This window comes from Tasmannia lanceolata, unplaced genomic scaffold (assembly GCF_043159265.1).
Source record: "Tasmannia lanceolata isolate RefF3 unplaced genomic scaffold, GAP_Taslan_0.1 ptg000021l, whole genome shotgun sequence".
NCBI lineage: Eukaryota > Viridiplantae > Streptophyta > Magnoliopsida > Canellales > Winteraceae > Tasmannia > Tasmannia lanceolata.
The window spans coordinates 6979220-7003233 of record NW_027518698.1 but is presented as its reverse complement, the minus strand read 5'-3'; the positions used below and the strand labels follow the sequence as shown (position 1 = coordinate 7003233).

The 24014-nt window shown below is 36.7% G+C and overlaps 1 long non-coding RNA gene across 1 annotated transcript; it reads right to left on the bottom strand.

Annotated features, from left to right (window-relative positions):
• Positions 1–7928: 7928 nt before the first annotated feature.
• Positions 7929–9659, bottom strand: LOC143855528 (uncharacterized). The gene is made up of 3 exons (XR_013237902.1): positions 9575–9659; positions 8722–8790; positions 7929–8066 (listed from the first exon to the last, which is right to left on the bottom strand). It is a non-coding gene; the product is annotated as an uncharacterized LOC143855528 (long non-coding RNA).
• Positions 9660–24014: the final 14355 nt, after the last annotated feature.

The following is a 24014-nucleotide window of genomic DNA, read 5'->3' as shown; positions in this document are numbered from 1 at the left end:
TCCAAAAATTCTCAAAAATTCATGGTAGAATGTACCTGTATCATATTAGTTTCCCACAAAATTTCATTAATTTTCGAATCCGTTTAGTATATAATTTATTTTTCTTCGTCAAAAAGATATTTTTGAAGAGTTTTCTATTTTTAAAACACGATTTTCGAGAAAATTACGACTCCAGAAAGCGTCCTTTAAACTTGTTCTGATGTGATGAACACAAGAAAAATTTAAAATTCCAAAAAATAGATCATCCTGAGATGGCTATTTTTTCGAATTTTGTAATTTCTCAGCCATTATTTTAAATAAAATCCCACTCTTCACTCAAATTCTAAAACACCTTCGATCCAATGTCCGATCCGATCCAATAGTTATTTTAGTCTATTTAAGTAGATCATTGTATTAAATTTTGGTACGAAACGGAATTGAAACACCGATGCAGATCATGATTTTAAGCACACATATTTAATATTGAGTTAAAATCATTTAAATGCTAAAAACCATGCAAAATACATAAAAAATACCAGATGATTCGGGAAAAATCCGAGAATAGGGTACCGACCTGTGATAGAGTTCCTCCCCGAATCCAAAAGCCGAAAAATCCGAAAATCCCGCCGCCACTCGATCCGCTCCGCTTCCTTCTTCTTCTTTTTTCTTTGTTTTATGTTTTTTTTTTCTAGTGTATAAATGCCGTTCCTCTGTTGAGTGTGGGATATAGAGAATGAGAGAGAGGGTTACTGAGAGAATCGTACTAGAGAGGGAGAGAGAGGGAGAGTGAAACGCAGAGAGAGACAAGGAGAGTTTGAGTGACACGGAGAGTGTGAGTAGCGAGAGGATGAAGAAAAAAAACAGATGCTCTGTTTTTCTTCCTTTCTGTTCGAGAGAGTGCGGGTGATATAGGTGAGAGAGTAGGGAGGTTGAAGGTGAGGAGGCGGCAGAGAGAAGCCAAGAGAGTGGGAGAGAGTGGTGGAGACAGAGAGAGATTGAGAGAGAGTATCAGAGAGATGAGAGTGAGATACAGAGATACACAGAGAGAGAGTGATGGAGAGGGATATGGAGGGAGAGAATGATGGAGAGGGGTAGAGAGAGATAAACGGCAGAGAGAGAGAGAGAGAGAATGAGAGAATGAGAGAGGGAGAGAATGAGAGGAAAAACAGAGAGAGAGGCTAAGGGAGAGTGAGGAATAGAGAGAGAGAGAGAGTGGATGGGGAGATTGAGAGCAAGAAACAAAAAAAAAAAAAAAAAACAGAGTGTTAAGAAACAACGTGAAAAATGGCACTCTGTTTTTGTTTTTTTTTGTTTTTTTCTTTTGTTTTTCTTACCACTAATCTCCTTGCTGTTGGGGATAGGCGTAGAGGAGAGTGAGTTGAGCGGGAAAAGGGGCAGAGGAGAGAGGAAAAACCGAAGAGAGAAGGATCGAGAGAAAGAGTGATACACGGCACTCTGTTTTTTGCTCTTTTTTTTTAAAAATAAAAATAAAACTACTTGCCGTTGCAGAGAGAGAGGTGATCAATGGAGGGTGATTTGTGAGAGGTGAGGGGGATGGCTGCTATATTGTATGTAACATGAGAGGGAGAAAGCCGAGCCACCGTAGATCTCCCACCTATCCACGTATATTTTGTTGTTTTTTTTTTTAAAACACCATCCAAAGCTGCTGTTGAACGAAACAGAGCGTCCCCATCTGTTATGGCTTCTCCTCCTCCTCTTTAGAACCGATCACTCCCTTTGCCTTTTAGAAATCCCTCTTTCCCTCATTCCCTGCTTGCCCAAAATATTGCCCATCTCCTTGCTTATACAGCATCCTTTCTTTATATATTCTCGGTGACGCTATTGACAAAGGAAGTTCCTTTTTTTGGCTGCCACTTATGCATAGCAATATTGTATTGCTTATGGGTAATTCCTCATCAGTTGAGGGATTTTTCTTTCCCACGATTCTTCTCTTCTATTTTAACACAATAACTGCTTTTGATCTTTTTCGAATGACAAAATTACCCTCCTTTCCACATTCGTCCAAAGCTCCCCGGATTGATTTCCATAGGGCCACCCGAACCATCCAATTAGTTACACCTCGCAACTCACCATCATAGGACAATCCGAAATGTCCATTAATGGGCCATGATGCAAACGGGCTGTGTCTCCGAACATCTTTTATAGGATGATTCAAACAGTCCTAATGATGGGCTGATCCGAGCCATCCAACTCATGACCTATTAAGTGAGTGATTTGGATCATCATGATGCGGGCCCCATTCCATGCTAGGTGAACCTATTCATTTATTAAAATTTGATCTTTGAAATCCGTAGCGACCTTTATAGATGACTCAAATGCTCTTTTAGCCGGGCCAACTCACTCGGTCCAAATTTAATCAAAACGCACAATGCGGCCCCACCAAATGGGTCCAAATTCTCCCATTTGCTCGGACTCTCGTGAATAACCCTTCTCAACACTTAGCGGGAAAATGTGAAACACGACAGAAATGATCGAAAAGATCGAGAAAACATAAGAGGCGGACACGGAAATAGGAAATACTGAAAAACGGATAGCGAAACACTGACTTCTTTGCTGATTAAAGCGGAACAAAATGGGGGTGTCTACACATTTTAACAGAGTTAGGCAGTATCACGAAAGTTTCCCCAGCAGAGTCGCCAGCCTATGGACCCCGATCCGAGAGAGGCGGGGGACGAGCCCCCAGAAAGTCTCTAGATCATCCACGTGAAGGACAGCTCTACCAAGGAAGTCTAAAAAAAGTTCCTCTCACAGCATGAGTGGCGATAAAAAGTGAGATACCTCTCGATTCGGGGACTAGCCCGGATTCGAGACGTACCTTAAACAAAGAAGAGTCGTCATCCAAGGAAATAGGCTCTGGATCCCATACTATGCTCTGTTGCAATGGATAACCAGAGATGCAAAGAGGTTAGTGCCTGTTTACGAATTCTGAAGGTCCGAAGAGCACCTCATCTGCCCAAGTGCAAGCACCTAGTCTCTTATGCCATTTATTTATTGATTTTGAAGAATTTCGGAGGAAAGTCATGTGAAATGGGAACATAAATCTCCGAGAAGACGTCTATCTAATCATGCATGTCTCGGAGATGAATAATAAGCATACATAAAATGTATGAAAGAAGTGTCACCTAAGCATAGCTAGGTTATGAGCTTCTTGTGTGATTCCTTAAGTTCAAGTAAATTGTAATTTTTAGGACTCCCTATATGCCCTAACTAATGCAAGTTGGTTAGCCTTAAGCTAATGCAAGTTATTCCTATATCCTATGTGTAACTAGACTGTGTGTTCTAAGGAAAACCAAGGGCTAACTAAGTATTTTCCTAGTCTAGCCATCGGCTCGACTAAGTGTCTAACCGACCACGACTCGAGGCCTCCTAACTCTAGGGACACTCACACTATAAGACACAGCATATCAACACAAACAGGACAAACTCCTAACTCTAAGATACCCCAAATATCTAGGACAGACTCCAAAATCTAGGGGAAGATCTTTTTGAAAAGATTTTGAAGAATTTTGGTATTTTTGGAAGGTTTGAAATGTTTATTTTGAAAGGTTTGACTGAACTTGGGATAAGAATCCCAAACTGCCTACGTATCTCGTGGAAGAGGATCAAGCCAACGTAGTTCAGAACAGACTTTCCTAACTACTCCTAATGACTCAAGACTTTTGAGATTTTTGGTTTTTCAGATGTTTTTGATGTTTTTGACTCAAGAGGACAGAATCCTATCATCATAAGGGTAGGAAAGGCTCCTGATATCCCGTAAAGGTTGGACAGAATCCTATGCTATGTGAGGATGGCCGGATGGAATCACATCTCTGCATGGGTTGGACAGCATCCTATACCTTGCAGGAGTGGATAAAATCACATGATTTGATGAGAGGTTGGACAGAATCCTAACCCCTATGATGATAGGACAGACTCCTGAAAGACTAAAGAACTGACTCCTATGCTAAAGACTGACTCTCTAACTAAGGACTTTAAGAGGGGTGGTAACAAGACAAGGCATGTCTCCTAGAAGAAGAGGAGACAAAAAAGGGTGCTAGAGAGACTAGGCAAGTCTCCTAGACACAGAGGAGGGCTCCAAGTAACCTTATCATTGCCCCTGCAATGATATATAAAGGTATAGGTATACGAAAGACTAAGTTAGTCTTCAACTAATAGGGGGTGCAAGTTATGAGACTCGGATAGTCTCCTATGGGTTGACTCACTAGGGAGACAAAACTTGTCTCTGAAGGGTATGGCTTTTCTATACGAGACGTAGCTTGTCTCCTAAAAAGGGTGGGCTCTAGATGACTCTTTCATTACCCGTGCAATGAATAGGGAAATCTAAAGTCTTAAGGGATATACATCTAAAAGACTGGGCAAGTCTTTTAAATAAAAGAGGGGAGTGCTACTTGTATTGAGCAAGTCCCCTAATGATGGGCTTGGGCTAACGCCTTCACCGCCTTTCCAATCAATGAATTTCAAACAAGTAAATGAACAAAGCATTCTTTCTGACAAAATAAATTCACATACACTACAAAATAAAGCCACAGCATTCTCAAGGAAAAAGAATTTTTATGAACTAACTTAAAAAATACCATCACCAAATTAGTGTGATTGTATGTTACAGCTAAAAAAAATATTCTCCTGAAAACACTTGTTCAGATATAGGAAGAATCTGTATGTAAATCAGTAAGAAAGACACATCATCATTAAATTAGACAATATGAGATTCTACTTTATTTATTAACAGGTATCATCAGCGCCACTATATAAGTCATGATATGACTGACATGATTTTAGAACAAATAGATAAAAGTAAGTTAAATTATTGCATAACAAAGCCATGGTTGTACCAATGCCTTTTCCATTTAAAGAAATTTACAATAGCAAAGTATATACTTTCTTGAGATATCATGACATTGCCCTGTTTCGATAACATGACAAAAAATGCTAAGAAATTGCAATATTACAAACTACTGTTCCATCAATAAGAAACGAGGCAAATCTGTGTAAACATCGTACTACAGTAAAGTTATCACCTATAACCCTTATCATTATATTCTGATAAAAGCAGTATCCCCAAGGGTCTAAAAGAAGCTTGCATGAATCACAAAAAGAGGTGAAGATATCAAGCCGAATTAATAGAACAGTCAAATGAATTAATCTAACTATTGGAACATAGGAGAGATACCTAACTTTAAAAAAAAAGGAAAAAGAATGCCAACACTAAAATATATCAATAGTAGCATGGATAACCGAGTAAACACTACCATATTTTGCTAGTGAGGAACAACCTGTTTCAGCTCTCATGATCTTTTTTCTCTTATCTAATTTTTGTGAGCTCACCTCCTTTTAATGGCGTGAATACAATCCTCTTCTCTTCCCCTAAAAAATCAGATATTGCGTAGACAAAACTGATCGAAGAATCTGTGATGGCTAGGATATCTAATTAAGAGAGATTTTAGGTGGATTTAAGATTAAGGACAGTGTAGAGGAAATTGGGGCTGAAGCTTGCAATGGAAATGATGAATGACTGAGGTAGAAGATGAGTAAGATGAAATTGCAAAAACCAAAATCCGGCAAGAATACAACAGCAAGGACATTCAAAACTTTCTCCTTCTCTCTATATTTTCAGCTCCCTTCTAAGCTCACTCTGTTCTAAAATCTTCCACAAAAAATGAAAGTAATTCCCCCTTCTTCTCTACTGTATAATGAGCAAACCTTAAAACTCAAACTCTCCAATCTGAACTCCCTCCCCATTTCGCATTCACTAATCCTGGTGGTCTGATTCTGGTGATCTCCTTGCCCGAATTAATGGTAGGTATCAAATTTGAGGATATATTCCAACTTCTGCAAAATCTCGAGGCTCTCTGTTCAATTTTATTCCTTATCCATTGAGAGAAACTAATACAAAGAGGTAATAGTGCTTGAACAGAGACGCTAGACATAATGACCAAGAATTAGAGGTGAAGATGAAGAAAAAGATGATAGTAATGACTTCTGCAGCAGAGATGATCAGAAGAAACTAGTGAGTTGAGGAAGCAACTGGCAATTGAAAAGTTGTGATCGGAGCTCAGAAATTGATCAGAACCAGAATTCTAGAAAGAATACTAAAAAAAATGCTCAAGAACCTCTTATTATTTTTTATTATTCGACTCTCCGTCTCCTTTCTCTAAAACAACAAGTTTCACATTATAATCTTTAAAACATAGAAGATGAATGTAAAAATTAGAAACAACTACTACTCTAATCAACAAAAATCAAGGATGAACAACATATTATCTTGCATACAAGCATAACATTCATCCTAAACCAATTGCAAAATAGCTAATACAACAACTCAATAGGTATTCCAATAACAGCATCATTAAATTCCAGCAATAATAATTAAAAAAAAATTACCTGAATTGTTATTTCCCTCTATACCAGCTAATGCTGAATTTGTAGAAATAAAGGCATGCAACAGATTCCGCTTCTCTTCGAAAATTGCAGGTTTCTTTCTATCTAATCTTTTCTGCAAGGATCATGACATTGATGAAACTTGTCGAAGCTCCCGGAGCTTGATCTCTTTCTAAATCCAACACTCAATTAGAAGTTGCTTGCCGTACAAGGAATCTCCTCTCAAAGCTCGTCCTTCTTTTTCTCCTTTCCTTGAAAATGAGCAGTATTCATCAAAATCCTCTAAGATTCCAAAAAACTAGGCTAAAAAAAAAACTAGGAATTTTAGTCGAATCTTAGGTTTTGGGAAGGGAAACCAAGGAAATATGTAAGATCTAACACAAAAAAGGGTTGGATCTAGATGATAGGGCTTTGCAAAGATAAGAAAATGATTTAGATCATAGAGATCTGATGCTTTACAAGGAAAGCTAGGGTTTGGGGATTTTGACAGGAGAAAGTGATAGATTGGAAAGCTTGAATGAGTTAGGAAAAAAAAGAAAAAGGCCGGCCGGAGTATTGCCGGAGCTCAGGTGGGTCTTGCCGGAGAAGAAGAAGAGTGAACGGTTAGGGTTTCGAGCTTTGGGGATTTCTCTCTCTCTAGAAAATTGAGAGCTTCTCTCTCTAGAAAATAAAAAAACTAGATCCGCTAAAATGCGGGCCATGATCTCTATTTGTAGAAAATTTGATTAATTTTTGGCCCCATAAGTTGTCTCGGACAACCCCCTATATTATACTTACACTTGCTTTCGATGAAAAAAAAAATGGTCCACAAGAAAATGATTAATGAAAAATTAGAGATAAATTCGGCCTTTCTAAGTTGCCTGGGACAACATCCTTTCATGCAGAGATAGTCTAACTAGAACAACTCCTAACTGGATAAAACGCTCCCCTTCTGCAATTGCATTACGATCACTCTCCCGGCTCGTTTGCAAGGCAAATCAGCTCTGATTTCGACGAAATGTTGCAGGGACCTTGGTGGGACCCTAACATAGCTTTGGGTGAAATGTTGGACCCTAAGTCACTGATTTGATGGGGCTTTGCTCAAACATGGAGATTTAGGGCACGGTCAAAATGGGGTGTCTACACACATATGGAGCTCTTTTCATAAAATAACTAGCCAAGGTAACAAACTCATATATCATCCTGCGCTACAGATGTATACAAGTTTATTACTTTGACTTCTTTTTGCAAAATTAACTATTTTTTTAACCAGGCGTCCCCGGCATACTCAAGTCAATCGTGCTATCACAAATTGCTCCTTATCTAACGACTCTCACCTAATATTTATGAATCATTATGTTCTATTACCATTCTTACCTGTCACGCCCCCAACCCGGGAACCCTCGAGGCACGTGACAGGCGCCGCACACTTGCTAGGCGAACTCGGCAAGTGTGCAAGGCCTCCTAATATACAAAGATTCAGAACAGCATGGTAAAAACATAATATTCACAAATAACTAGAAGACAACGAAATAAAAGAAACTTTCTTTCTTTTATACAAGCTTCTCAAGGTCTCTTTAGATATATACAGAGGAACAAAACTAAAATACATTGCCATACTCACTCTAGTATAGCCACGTTCTCTTGAACTCAACCTCGGTACACTGGCTTCGGAATAGACTGGTCGAACACAGGAAATGCCTCGGAGTCTGAAGTGTGCAACATCAAGCACATTAGCATAGGGCTAGTAAGTAATATAGTAATCTAGCAGTATATCAATAACTGCTACTGATCAGGATATCATATATAGTATTATAGCATTTTCCAGTTTATATCAAAGTAGACTAAATATAACTTGTTTATCTTGACAGAAATATATCTAAGTCATGCTCATTCTCAATTTCAGATCCAAGTTCAAGTACAAATTCAAGTGTAATTTCAAATTCAAACTTAGATGCTGATTCAGATTAAAAATGAATATGATGTCCAGATACACCACTGGTGGGACCATGCAATAATGTCCAGATACACCACTAGGGGGACCATGTTTATGATGTGCAGATGCAGCGTTTCAGATTTAATGTATGTCCGACAACCATACAAGAACGGATCTATACAAATTGAATCACAATTATACAGATGGCCAGATATTCTAAACTTATCAAGTAAGAAGAATAGCAAAACAAACCAAAAGCATTCAAATAAGGACATATGTATACATATATAAACTAATGTATGTACACCCTTATATAAATATGCATACCTATATGTATAATATTAATTCTTCTTATCCACATCACACATCTTTTACGTTCGTGGTTTGCATAACAAGTAATGCATACTGACAGGTACCATATCACTTACTGGGAATCACTCTATCCTTGTCCTTTCGCTTTCGCTTTCTCTCATCTTTCTCTTTTTCTTCTTCAAATCCTACAACATTAGGATTTTTAAATCAATATCTTTCTCTGGTCTTATACATCCAGCACAAGTCGTATGAGGTGGTAGAACTACGATTCAAACCCAAAACACACTTTTAAACAAAATTTCATATTACCCCTATTTTACAGCCTCAAAAACTCCAATCAAATGGATGAATTATTAAAACTTGTAGACTTATAACTTGTAGAATATAGACCAAAGAACATCTGTTTAGCATATTACTACGGCCAAATCACACAGCAAATGGCCATCAAAGTTAAAACATCAAATTGTACAAAATTTGTCTTATTCCTTCAAAACTAAACTTTTATAATAAGCATAACTCTTGAAGCATTTCGAAATGGTCTTATCATAAAACATAAAAGATGTTGTTACAATATTTCCAAAAACTTTCATGTTTACACCTCCTGCCAATTCTTGCCGGAAAAGTAACTTTTCTGACCTGAGATTTGAAATAGGGTTTTAATTAAAACTGAAATCTTAAAATTTGTATATCTATTTGTACACTCAAAACTAGCATAAGTTATAAACATAAAACATCTTCTAAATAATATTTCCAGAAACATTTATGTTAATCACTCCGGCTAAATCTTTATAAACTGCAGTTTAGTAAAACTGTTATAACTTTCTCCATTCAAAACTAAATCAGGAAATATTTATATGTAATCGTACTAGAAGAAAACGTTCTACAACTTTGTAGTTATTACAATTTCCTAAAACGGAGTGTATAATACACAAGAATAAAAATAATCTCGGCAGATGAGAATAAACTTACAATTTTATGAAATTTCTTCTCTATTTCCACTTTATTGAAATCATATTTTGATTTCAAACACTTCCAGACCACAAATCAAATTATATGTATTTCTCCATCTTTTTGCATGAATTTCTCTTCATTTTTTCATCAGTAAAATGCATTAATATTGATTTGTAAGCTTGCATGAGAGAGATATGACACTTGGATTTCCATGTGTCACTCTCTTCTCTCTCCCAGCCATGCTAACATTTAATACCCAAAGTGTCCTTGAACATTACACTTAGCCTTTTATTAATTACTCTTGTGTCCCCTAGTGAAGTTACGAAAATACACCCTTACCCTTTTACTAATTACACTTGTATCCCCTAGTATAGTTACCAAAATACCCCCATAACTTTAAATAATTAAACAACTCAAATAATAAACACTAATCTCACTTAATCACTCAATCATTCTTATTCTCTAAATCACTTAGGATTAATGTTTAACTCAAAACTTGGTTCTTTCAATTTTCTTGAAATCCAAACCCGTTTTATCATAAAAAAATTCAATAACAATTTCTAAACTTTACAAAAATCCATGAAAATTTTTGTATGGTATATATGTTACTGGTTTTTAAAGAAAAATTCTAAACTTTTATAATTTTAGAATGAAAAATAATTACGGCACGTGAAACGAATCTTTGAATAGAAAATAATAAAGAAAATAGATTTTTCAAAATTTTATTCTTTGAAAAATTCAAAATATGTCTAAACTTAAGATCTGAAAAGTTTCACGGGTTTTCAAAACCATTTGATATATATTAAAAATAAACCAATTTCAAAATAATTTAAATTCGAGACAAATAAATACACAAAATTTTGAAACTTTTTAGGAAATCTGAAAATATCAAAATCAGACTGGAAGCAAAATTTCATTAAGTTTGGATTTGATTTGATATGTTTTCGATTTTATTCGTCGAGAAATAACCCTTTTCTAGGTTACCATTCAAAAAATAAAATAAAAAATAAAACAAGCTAACCATGAGTGAAAATTATGTTTTCCTGTGGTTTTAGAATTTATTTTAATCTCAAAAAATATGAATTTTATAAAAACACCATGTTTTCAAACACTTGTTCTGAAAACCCAATTGAAATCCACATTGAATAAAAATACAAAAATACAAAATGAAATCCACATTTGATTTGATATGTTTTCGATTTTATTCCAGTGAAATTCTCGAATTAATGATATTATGATTCATATTACAATATACTAAAATTTCATCGAAAAAATCATCCGTTTAGGCCGTGTTCAAAAATCAAACCCTAAAAAATATCCTAAACATGTTTTCTAAACCAAAAATTGAAAAGTGAAAAAATACCTACCGTTGATCGCAAATCCTTATCTCTAGGGTGTGTATGTCCGGGATATACACTTCGACACACCCTTATAAACTCTAAAAGAAAACCCAAAAATCACCAAAAAAGATGAATCGCTCTTTATAAAACCCAATGTTTTTCGCCTATCCCTCGCTTTTTATAAAACCCAATGCGGTTCAATCCGTCGATGAAATTCCTCAAAAATTGGCGGTGGGATTGGAGTGGTTATCTAAGGTAGGAGAGTGAGAGATAAAGAGAGAGAGAGAGAGAGAGTTTTGATGAGGGTGAGATGAGATGAGAGGAGAGGGAGACCTGAGATGAGAGTAGAAATTGAGAGGGGAACCGAGAAGAGAGAGGAATTGCTGAATCCCTTCTAACGTCTGCGTTTCTCCCCTTTATAATAATAAGTTTACTTTATTATCAGAAAGATAGAGAAAGAACCTCTCCATCGGCCCATGATCATCCAAAAAGGAAATGAAAAGAGAGCCACAATAGAACATTACTATTTTTCCCATTCCCTCATTTTGGTATGTTAGAAAGAGAATCCTCGTTGTAGCATGTGGCGGCTGCCTTTGCACACCAAAAAAAAAAAACTGCTCAAGAGGGAATGGTTGAATCTCTTTTCTAATAGAAAGAGAATGAGGCTTTTCCAAATATCCAAGCAAGGCTTTTATTTTTATTTTTTTAGAACTCCCTTTTTGGAAAGTGCAGCCCTTCAAATTTAATAAGATTCCAAAATTTCCCCCAAATAAGATTCACCAACCTCCTCTTTCTATTGGTCTTTCTATTTATAGCCTTGTAACCAATTTCGTTCATAAGTAAACCTTGCAACGAAGAATTAGAGTTCAAAAAGGTATGGGCGTCCCCAAAATTGCACTTACTCATGATATATTCTAAGAGGGACCTACTAGATATTAACATAGTTTCCTTTGTGAATAAAATTCACAAAATTGCGGGCTCCATTAAATATTGACCGAGTATATATCCCACTAGACCTCGAAATTTCAAAACATTAGCGCATCCCTATTTGAATATGAATTCCAATTGTACACAACTCTCTCATAAGTTTTTAAAATGCTTGGCGGGCTCATTTAATGTTGGCAGAAACTCCACTTTAGATTAGAATTCCACAATTCTTGAAAAATACAAACATTGGGCCCCACTCCCATATAAAATGATTTCTGGAGTGAACCAGAGAACATCAGAGTGCCCTGAGAGTGACCCAATCTCGTAACCAGAGTACCCCAGAGCCCATCTGAGTTAAACACTCATTAAGACCAATTCCAACCTTAGATATTCTAATCCTTTGGGAAACTAAAGTGTTTGGGAATTCCAAATCCTTGGATTTTCCAATTCTTTGGAAGACTAAAGTGTTAGGAATTCTGAATCCTTAGAAGTCCTATTCTAGAAAAATCCCTTTCTAATAGAAAATATTTCCCTTAGGCATCCAAAATCTTAAGAAAACCTAATTCCAATCCCATGATACCTTATCCTGGTATACCCTATCTTAGAGTACCTATTCCTAGAACCCTGAATCTAGGATACCCAATCCTAGAAAATCTTGTCTCAGAATACCTTATCCTGGCACCTAAATTCTAGGATACCTTATCCAAGGATTGCCAATCCCGTATCTCAAACCCAAGCCTTAGCTTATGCTCTTAGGATTCCCTACATTAGTTCTAGGGTCATATATAACCTACATTCTAGGCATGTAGAACCTAGCTTTCATAAGCTTCCAAACCTCTGATCAACGTTCAATTCTCAGGCTTAGTCAACTGCATAGGACCCATGCTAAGCATTAGGCATTTAGGACTGAAACTCCTGACCGGCATGAGTATAAACTGTGATCGACCAAAATAAATCAAATAAATCATCTAGGATGTACTTAAGTTACATTCTATAGGAGAACTGTCACATAGATCAAATCAAAAGAATCAAAACAGGCATTTATGAACTATATCAAGATTAGATCATCTAGGATGCATGTCCCATAGTTCATACATCAAGAGAGTTTAAATGAGCCTTTTAAAAGAGAGATAAATGAGTTAACCTTTAAGATCGATGACTGGATTATCGGGCGAGAACAGTGCATATGATGGTCTCCATCATACCTTCCCTTCCCGTAATCAGGTAACGGATTTAGAGTCTGGGATCATAGATCATTGCAGTGTTACTTATGGGTTCTAGGTCCCTTACCTAGGTGGCGACTCTGGTTATTCTCTTTTGCGTGAAATTCATATTTCTTTAGTGATCCCATGTTCACGGAAAAGGTGATTTGTATTATCAATAATCAAAAGCACATGCAGCTCGCGTGGGTATCGAGAGACCAAGAGAGGCGGGTCACGCTCCTCTCGTGAGATCGGGTCTCACAATATGGCATTAGCTACATGGTAAAGATGGTAAAATTAAAGTTAAAAGCTACTCAATTGGTACTCTTAGTCCTCTTACCTAGTAAGTTGGAGAGTGTACACTCATCTCTTTAATTAAAACATCTAATCTCTTTGGCTTCTAGCCAACATCTTAACTATGATTAGCCATATGTGCCTAGTTAGGGGAGCATGGTCTGCTAGGCTATCATTTCTTTTGGCATTACTTGATTACTTCTAGCAATCATGCATTTGTAGCCCAAGGGTTGATTGTAAATCATTCACCTATAAATTCCTTGGTGCTTGGGTTGGACAACCCTTTGGATTCATAATTTGTATGAGTCACTCACAAAGGGGGAGCTATACATGTTTATTGTCTGTCCATCCATCTTATCATATGATGTTTGATGTGTATACTACATCACATATGATAAGTACACTCATGTGGAGCCCCATTGCTCCATATATGTTGTAGTTTGGGTCTTGACTTATGCCTTCATGCTGAGATTATCTCTCATGTATGTCTAGTTCCCTTGGTCTGAGCCTTAATGTCATATCATTGTAGGCTTTATACTTATCTTGGATGAACTTATGTGATTTCATCATTTCCAATGATAAGTATCTTGTTCTAGAGTCTCAAAACTCTCTGGAACTCTCCTTCATAGGATAGGCTTAAATTGATCATATAATTGCCAATGAAGTTGTCTCTTATCATGTGATTTTGAATATAAAGATATCTTCCATCATGATAAGATCATGTGGCTATACATTCACAGTCATATCTATAACCACTCTATACTGTCATGCCTTACATTATAGGCTTTACCAAACGCTATGACAAATACTTAGGGGAGAGCTGATGGCCTGAAAGACTTCAGTAGATTGATTTGCTCATCAGCAGACTTGTCTATAGAAGAAAAGACCAATTCAGATAATTGGTCCTTCATAGCTTGTCTAAGGTACTTGTCTCCCTCCATCATGCCAGATGCAATAAGATGATAAATGTATACAATTTTTCTCTGTCCAACTTGACATTCTTTCCACAGTGAAGGATGAATAGAGATTAAGGAAATTGTGATTCATGACTAAAGGCTGGCATGTGCATTACCTAAATCCTCTCAAAGATGATATTGTAATGAGATAGAGGATTTAAAACAAGTACCCAATCTCTCAATCCGGGATGATTTGTAAAGATGCTACCCTTACATGGAAGAAAGAGTCAAGCATTGATCTAAGCTCTTCTAAACATTCATCAGTAGAAAAGTTCTGGATAGAAGAATGCGAAGTTCAATTTTACTTCTTTCGAGAGATTTTCAAATACCACTTTTATCATTTCAAGAGATATTAATTGAAATGGGGTATCAATCTTCCATCATTTGTTCATGTATATGGAGCATTATATTTGTTATCTATATATACATGATCTTTGGTTGCCATGGATGTGTACCTCATTGGTTTCATTCTCTTATCCATGTGTTTATTAAACTATAGTCACTTCATTGTCATATCTTAAGTCTAATAATCATCCATTCCAATTCAAACTGTGATTATCATTTGAATGGAGCAAAAATTTTGAATGGTTAAGGTGCTTTTGAATCAAGGGCCTCTGTGCTTGAAACTCACTTTTAGGCTGGATGCACATTGTCAGGGGGAGCCTTCACTTTCACATGTGTGAATCTCTAAGGGTAAGCAACTTAAAATCTCTAAAAGTTATATTATAGTTCAGAGCATATCCATGCTCTGGAAGAGACTTGTCTGCTTACTGTCCAGAGAACCCCTCTTGGAGCAACTTGTGAACTCAAATAGTTATGTCATAGATCTGAGCATATCCTTGCTCAGTTAGAGACTTATATGTTTCAAGAATTGCCAATGAAGCCCAAATGTTTAAATCATTCACCTTTTCAACCATTCTGCCTTGTCATGCCCTATATCATAGGTTTCACCTAGGGCCAATGATAAACACATAGGGGGAGAGCTAAATATCTATATTCATGTTTATATAGACCATTATGATGTGCTCACATGGTTTATTGCCCCATAGCTATGCTTAACTTGCAAATGTGACGAATCAGCTTCCGCAGCCAAAGCTTGGGTTTATCTCACCCTATGAGAAGTTGTACGATGCTAAACCCACTGCAAGTCATTTCAGAGTTTTTGGTTCAGTTTGTTATGTGTTTGTGCCTAACCATCTACGAAGCAAGTTTGATAAAAAGGCACTTCGGTGTGTCTTTACCGGGTACGACTCTGAAAGGAAGGGTTAAAGATGTGTGAACCCAGAAATTGGACGCGTGTACGTTTCAAGAAACGTAGTGTTTGTGAAGCTTCGTCGTGGTGGTCATCTGACCAAGTTATTCTTCTAGATAGTCCAGAGCTAGAGACAAACCTGCAGGAGAAGTTAAAAGGGGATGTTCCAAGTGGAGATGGTGTCAAATCGACGAAACCTCAGGAGGAGGTGGTGCCTAGATGGTGTCAAAGCAACGAAGTCCGTGAAAAACTGGTGTTCATGAGACAAAACAGTTGAAGAGATGAGACCGTCTTGAAATCCCAATAGGCAACACAAGAGGGGGGGTGAACTGGGTTATTAAAATTCTTGCCCTAATTAAGTGTAATGTTAAAACCAATTTTAACAATTAGCAATTATAAATTTAATTAGGCTTTTGAAAAGCATTCCAAGTTTGAATCTAACCCTTGTTCAATTAAGCATAAATATAAATGAAGGTTAGAAGTTACCAAACACCCAAAGGAGGCAAGAGGAAGAGCAAGGAGACCACACAAAGATTTATAGTGGTTCGGTCACAAACGGACCTACTCCACTACACAAGTACTTGGTCTTTCCTTGGGATTTTCCTTCACTATGATGGGATTCTTCAAATGCCGAATCCCCAAGCTTAACAATGAGCACCGCCTCCAAGGGAACAAACCCTCTTTGCAAAATACGCCTCCAAGAAGATCAACCTTCTTTGCACACCGCCTCAAAGGGAATCACTTCTCTTCGCGAACTGCCTCCACTGCCTCCAAGGAGATTAACCCTCTTCGCAAACTGCCTCCAAGGGAATCTCCCCTCTTTGCGCACCAGATTCACTTTTGTTCTTGGGCCAAATCGTAGACCCTAATTACAATGAAAAGTAGAAGATGAAGCTCACTCAATGCCTCTTGATAGGCTAATACAAACAATAAAATGCTCACACTCTCTCCAAAAGATTACACCAATAAAAGCCCTATGGAGATCCTCTTGTTGAATGTAAATGTACAAATCAAAGCTTAGAAGAGGATTTTGGAAAACAACCTTGGATTTTCAAGTTTAAGCTCTAAAGGATGTGAAATGATCTTGCAAAAGGTTACTTAGTTGGTCTAGGATAGGGTTTAAATAGCCTATGAAGAAATATGACCGTTTGGGGGCAAAACCGTAAAAAACAGGGTTGAAAAAGTCAAGCAGCGCAGGCCCCAACGGCTCTTTTGCCAGACCGTCACGGTCGACCGGGCTACGGCGGTCGTCCGACCCTATCTGACAAACCTTTTTAAATTTCAAATTTCTGTCGTCGCGGTCAACCGGCCCATGGCGGTCGCCTGACGAGGGCTACTTTGACTTTTATATTTTATCCAGTTTCCTATCCGAGGTCGACCGGACCTATGGAGGTCGACCGAGCCAACCATGGCGGATTGTTCCTGGCTTTCCAGGTACATCTCCGCGGTTGCCCGGCTTACCCAGGTCGACCGGCCCGCTATTGGAATGCAAGTGCTGGATTTCCAGCCTTGCTTCCACTGTCACTCGGGGAGCCCCGATCAACCGGCCCTGTTTGAAATTCCATATTAACTTTAAAAACTTGGGGGCTTTGGGCCATTGTCTTTGGGGAAAAGTCCAAGGTTTTCGAATACATTTTTGGTGGTGTGGGTTGTTTTCAAAGATGTCAATTTTGTTATGAAAACCATTTTGAAAACCTTTGAAAGTGCAAATACATAAAGCAAGAGAACTCCATTTACAATCTAAAAATGTAAACCTTGAGTCTTCTTGGATTGCTTGGCTCCTCCTCACTTTCTTGGATATCTTCCACTTCTGAGCGAATTCTTCAACATTCTTCGGTGCTTGTGACTTCCTCCATTCCTTGAGCATGTTGAGTGGTCCATGAGGTGTCACCAATTCTTGTTCAACTCCAAGCTTCTACTGGCACATTGCTAGGCATGCTTGTGGGATCTTCAACTTGTCCTCTTTGACTTGAACATCTTCCAAGGATGATGTCTCCCATGTGTGTACAAGCTCTTTGGTTCCTCTGTGCATGTTGATCCACAAGCCATGTGTTGAGTTGTGTTGTGTAATGACGATACAAATTATCAAGTTCCTGTCTAAAACACAACACTCAAAGACAACACATTAGTGCATAATGACTAATCAGTTTAGGTTTGTTAACATCAAAACGAGAAGGTAAAGGTGAAAGATTGAACCCATGGGAACACTTGGGCTTACATTCTCCCCCTTTTTTATGATGGCAAACAAAAATTGAGTAGGAGGCAACGGATATCAAAATGATAGATAAATTAGTATCAATTGATATAACAATAGAGCATAGCTCCCCCTCACTATATGCACAAGTATAATATGATAGAAGAAAGCAAACAATGCATATAGAGTATGGACTGCCTAATCAATTCATAAAATTCTCCCCCTTTTGGCAGCAACAAAAGGGAAGGATTTTAACTGTTAAAGTTCAAAAACATAGTGCCATTATTACTCCCCCTATCTACTTATCATGGATATGAGATGATTTAAGTGAAATATGCATGATAAGAGCAATCAAACATAAAGATATGAGAACTAAGTGTAAACCATTCTTATATTTGGTCTCAGGTAGAGCTATATGGATGGGCATAGGTAAAGGGTGTCAAAATACTATAGGTTACTTCTATGACCCATGTAACTAATGATGATATAGCAAAGTAAGCTCTCCTAATGCTCATCAAAAGGTTTTAGAAAAAACAGTACATGACAAGCATTTTTTTTTTAATTGGCTCTATAAGATTTACATTTAAAGCACAACAAATGGGGGAATGGACATTATGAGCATATCATAATGGTCCATATAAGTATCCAAATGAGACAATTTGGCTCTCGCCCTAAGTATTTGTCATTGGCCTTTGGTAAAGCCTATAAGGCAAGGCATGACAATACAAACTGGCTAGAGATATGACAGTAAGAGCATAGCCAATTGACCTTATCATGAAGAATGATATATTTACCTTCAAAGGCACATGATAAGAGAGAATTCATAGGCAATGAGATAATCAACTCAAGCACTATCCTATGAATGGGAGTTTTAAACAGTTTTCAAAATTGAACTCTAGAACAAGATACTTATCATTGGAAGAGATGATAACATATGAGTCCAAGATAAGTCTCAAGCCTAAAAGGATGTGACACTACAGCTTAGGCTAAGGGTACTTGTTATAAATGAGAGATGATCTCAGAAAGAAGTACAAAACAAGAGCCAAACATACCACAATTGGAGAAATAGGGCTCCAAATGGGTGTACCTATCATACGTAATGTAATACCCATATCAAACACATATGATAAGATATAAATGACTGATATTTCATATATAGCTCCCCCTTTGTTAAAGACTCATACAAAGTATGAATCCAAAGGGCTGTCCAACACAGAATCACCAAGGGAATGAAAAGTGAATTGTTGAAAAACAATCCTTGGGCTACACTTACATGTTTGCTAAGGATACTCAAATGATATCAAATGAGGTGGTGAGACATCCTAGCAACACATGCTCCCCCTAACTATGTGCATATAATATATGTATATAGATAACAATTCAATGCACATATGACTTATCATGGTTAAGATGTTGGCATATAGCCAAATGATAAGATGTTTTAATTAAGGTGATTGTACCATTCATTCAAAAGAAGCCATGAGCACCTATTTAATAGCTTTTAACATTCAAGTTTAACATCTTTACCATGCGGCTAATATCATACAAGGGGTGATATACATATATAGCTATACTTTTTGTCACAAACCTAGGAGAGTAGATTTGACCATCTAAACATGCTATCCTAGGGTAAGCAACTCTATTTGAATGTGAATGGAACTAGTTAGATAAGTTATCCTATAGATAGGCTAGATTGCATCTAAGTAGAGGGAATATCTAGTTATATGAGAATTTTTAAGGTTTGGGTTGAATTTCATCTATCTCTCACAAAATATTTTTAATGTGTTTTGATGGACTTAAATTTATTTGAATGATTAAGCATGAAAACACATTTCATTTCAATTTTTCTCTTTTAAAGCCAATTTATACACATGTTTCAATATTGAGTACAATTTTGACTTTTAGGCATAATCTCATGATTCTGAATATGTTCACAATCAATGAACTCATGAGATATAAGTTTGAGTGCATGACGAAAATATTTTCAAATACCTCAAACTTATAGTAATCTAACTTGGGAATCTTTTACTATGTTATACATAGATCACATATATAGGCAAGTGTGTGTGTGTGTATATATCGCTTTAAATCACATGCCTCTCTTTAAGTGGATTTTAATAATAATAACATTTAAAGATTCCACTTAAGCTTTAAGTTCACAAATCTAAAATGGTAAGATTTAATCACTTTGAGAACTTATCAATGTCATATATGGATAAAAGAGATAACCAAGTATCAAATACACTCCATAATGACAATGTGTTCTAATGTGCACACTTATGTAGATTTTAACTAGATTTTCAATCTTTTTGTACAAATAGGTTTGATGTGAAGGAATTAAGATAATCAAGGTGTCTTAGCACCTCACATCCTTTAATTAAATTTTACATGTTTGAGAGTTTAATTAATTTTAGAGTCATTTTCAAAACAAGTGAGTCACATGTCGAAAATGAATTACCATATTTAAGCTTTTAGACATGATTAGTTTAATTCTGGGTTCATATAACTCATATGGAATTCTCTCATTTAACCAAGTTTCAATATCCCTTAAATGATCAAAGGGATAATTTTCAATAGCCAAGAGTTTTTAAGATTTTCTCATAAATGGTAAACATCTTGGGCTAATGAATCAACTTATGAATTTCTCATGATATTGACCATAGTTTCGAAAATTCACTAAGTTTTGTATTTTGACCGAATCTTGTTTATTTAGAGAAGTTTAAGGTTAGATTTACAATGATTTTGCTTAGACATCATATTTTGAAATGAATTTTCTTTCTATTTTCTTCTTTGTTGCTAGAATGACGTGATTAACACTTTTAGAATAATAAAATCTAACAATAGTAAGACTTGTTTCATCTTAGTTCAAGTTTTATGATATTAGATTTAGGAATCTAGCTTGAACCAAACTAACCTATTCCTATGGGTCAATGAGGGTACTAAGTGCATGAATGAGTTTTAAGTGAGATACAAAACACTTAGACCAATAAATGCGATCATACCAAAATAAGAGAGTGAAATCTATTGTGCACAATAAAATGATCTTTTAGATATAACTATAATATATCATGTTATCAATGGTATGAACACATATATATAGATACATATAGATAAACCAAGTCAAGCATATGTGTATCTGTAATAAATTCTCAAAAAGATGTGATTATTTAGGCACAAACATCTAGACATATGATATTCAAACATTACAGCATGTCTAGAGTGGGTTTAAAATGATTTATCTTTTTAGCATAAACTAAATAGATACAATATTTTACTTCAAAATTAAGTGCAAGGTATCTAGAGATCAAATTTTGAAATAATTTACACATTTAAGCACAAGTATAAACTAGATGCTAACATGAGACATCTAGGGAACCTTTTTCAATAGATATGACAGTTAAGACATAAACAACTAGATGCAAAGAGAATCAATCTATCTTAGGAATATAGCATCTAGCATGCTCACATAAGATAAAGCTTTTAAACACAATATGGATACAAGAGAATAATCAAGAATGTGCATATGTATCTCATACAAGCAAATTTTCAAATGATTTTCAATTTTAGCACATCCCTAAATCTACTGAGCATATGAAATTTCTAAAGTAGGGGATTTTGGAAACCAAACCAACTTGGTTCCAATAAGGTTTGTTCTATGCAATGAGTCTTTTTTAATCCAAACAAACCTATATGATTTTACAAATCTAAACTTACATTTAGATTTGTAATGCCCACATCTACCACAATAGTCACAAACTAATGAGCTAATAGATGAAGAGCAAGTATCACTACAAGAATATTTATGAGCACAAGCATGTATTGTACTTTCTTGTAGTTTTTGAGCTTTTATCTCTTTAAATTCATTTTTCAATTTCTTCATTTCATTCGAGCTTCGAATTCATTTTTGAGCTTCGAATGTTAGTTTTTAATTCTTCTTCTTCCATTCTCAAGGTGTAAAGATCTTCAATTATTTTCAAATTTTCATCTTCCTTTTTACTTGATAGCTTGAGTTTGTCATTTAATTCATGGTTTGTAAATATTAAGTACTTATTTAACTCAAGCAACTTGGTTTCCTTGATTTTATTTTCTTCTAACTTTTCTTCCAAGTTCTTTATCTTGATTAACATAGAGTCAACGGATTTCTTAATTGTTAAACACTTCTTGTTTCATTCCATTAACTCTTTATTTAACTCATCATACTTCATTTTGAATTGCTCACTTTCATTTATGATATTTTCAGAGTTTAGTGAGGCAATTTTACTTGTGTTGTTATCATTGTAAAGATTTTCAAGTGTATTCCACAAGTCCTTTGCATTTTTACATGAAGATACATTATCATATATATTTAGATCTAATGCACAACATAATGTAATCATGATTTGCAATGCAAGGTGAAGTTTTTAATTTCCTTTTTCATTTAATTTTCTAGGGTTTGTAATAAAAAAATCTTTTTCAATAGCTTGCCAAACCCCAAACTCTATACTTTAAAAGTAGATCTTCATACGGGTGGACCAAGAGCCGTAATCGGATCCATCGAACGAGGGAAGTTTAGAGTCCATTAGGTTGCCTTGGATCTTTTACTCTTGAAGGTTTTCCAATGAAAGCCTATGTAAGGGCCTTAGCTCTGATACCGATTGAAATCCCAATAGGTAACACAAGAGGGGGGATGAATTGGGTTATTAAAAATTTTATCCTAATTAACTGTAATCTTAAAACCAATTTTAACAATTAGCAATTATAAATTTAATTAGGCTTTTGAAAAGCATTCGAAGTTTGAATCTCACCCTTGTTCCATTATGCATAAACATACATGAAGGTTAGAAGTTACCAAACACCCAAAGGAGGCAAGAGGAAGAGTAAGGAGACCGCACAAAGATTTATAGTGGTTCGGTCACAAACGAACCTACTCCACTACCCAAGTACTTGGTCTTTCATTGGGATTTTTCTTCACTATGATGGGATTCTTCAAATGCTGAATCCCCAAGCTTTACAATGAACACCGCCTCCAAGGGAACAAACTCTCTTTGCAAAATACGCCTCAAAGAAGATCAACCCTATTCGCACACCGCCTCAAAGGAAATCACTTCTCTTCGCGAACCGCCTCCAAGGAGATTAACCCTCTTCGTAAACCGCCTCCAAGGGAATCTCTCCTCTTTGCGCACCGGATTCACTTTTATTGTTGGGCTGAATCGTAGACCCCAATTATAATGAAAGCTAGAAGATGAAGCTCACTCAATGCCTCTTGATAGGTTAATACAAACAATAAAAAGCTCACACTCTCTCCAAAAGATTACACCAATAAAATCCCTATGGAGATCCTCTTATTGAATGTAAATGTACAAATCAAAGCTTAGAAGAGGATTATGAAAAACAACCTTGGATTTTCAAGTTTAAGCTCTAAAGGATGTGAAATGATCTTGCAAAAGCTTACTTAGTTGGTCTAGGATAGGGTTTATATAGCCTATGAAGAAATATGACCGTTGGGGGGCAAATTTGTAAAAAACAGGGTTGAAAAAGTCAAGCAGCGCAGGCCCCAACGACTCTTTTGCCAGACCGTCGCGGTCGACCGGGCTACGGTGGTCGTCCGCCCCTATCGGGCAAACCTTTTTAAATTTAAAATTTCTATCGTCGCGGTCGACCGGCCCATGGCGGTCACCCGACGAGGGTTACCTGGACTTTTTTATTTTGTTCAGTTTCCTATCCAAGGTCGACCGGACCTATTGAGGTCGACCGGCCCAACCAGGGCGGATTGTTCCTGACTTTCCAAGTACAGCTCCGCGGTTGTCCGGCTTACCCCGGTCGACCGGACCGCTATTAGAATGCAAGTGCTGGATTTCAAGCCTTGCTTCCGCTGTCGCCCGGGGAGCCCCGGTCGACTGGCCCTATTTGAAATTCCATTTTAACTTTGAAAACTTGGGGGTTTGGGCCATGGACTTTGGGCTTTTATCCAAGGTTTTCAAACACATTTTTGGTTGTGTGGGTGGTTTTCAAAGATGTCAATTTTGTTTATGAAAACCATTTTGAAAACCTTTGAAAGTGTAAATACATAAAGCAAGAGGACTCCAATTACAATCTAAAAATGTGAACCTTGAGTCTTCTTGGATTGCTTGGCTTCTGCGCACTTTCTTGGACATCTTCCACTTGTGAGCGAACTCTTCAACATTCTTCGGTGCTTGTGACTTCCTCCATTCCTTGAGCATGTTGAGTGGTCCATGAGGTGTCACCAATGCTTGTTCAACTCCAAGCTTCTACCGGCACATTGCTAGGCATGCTTGTGGGATCTTCAACTTGAG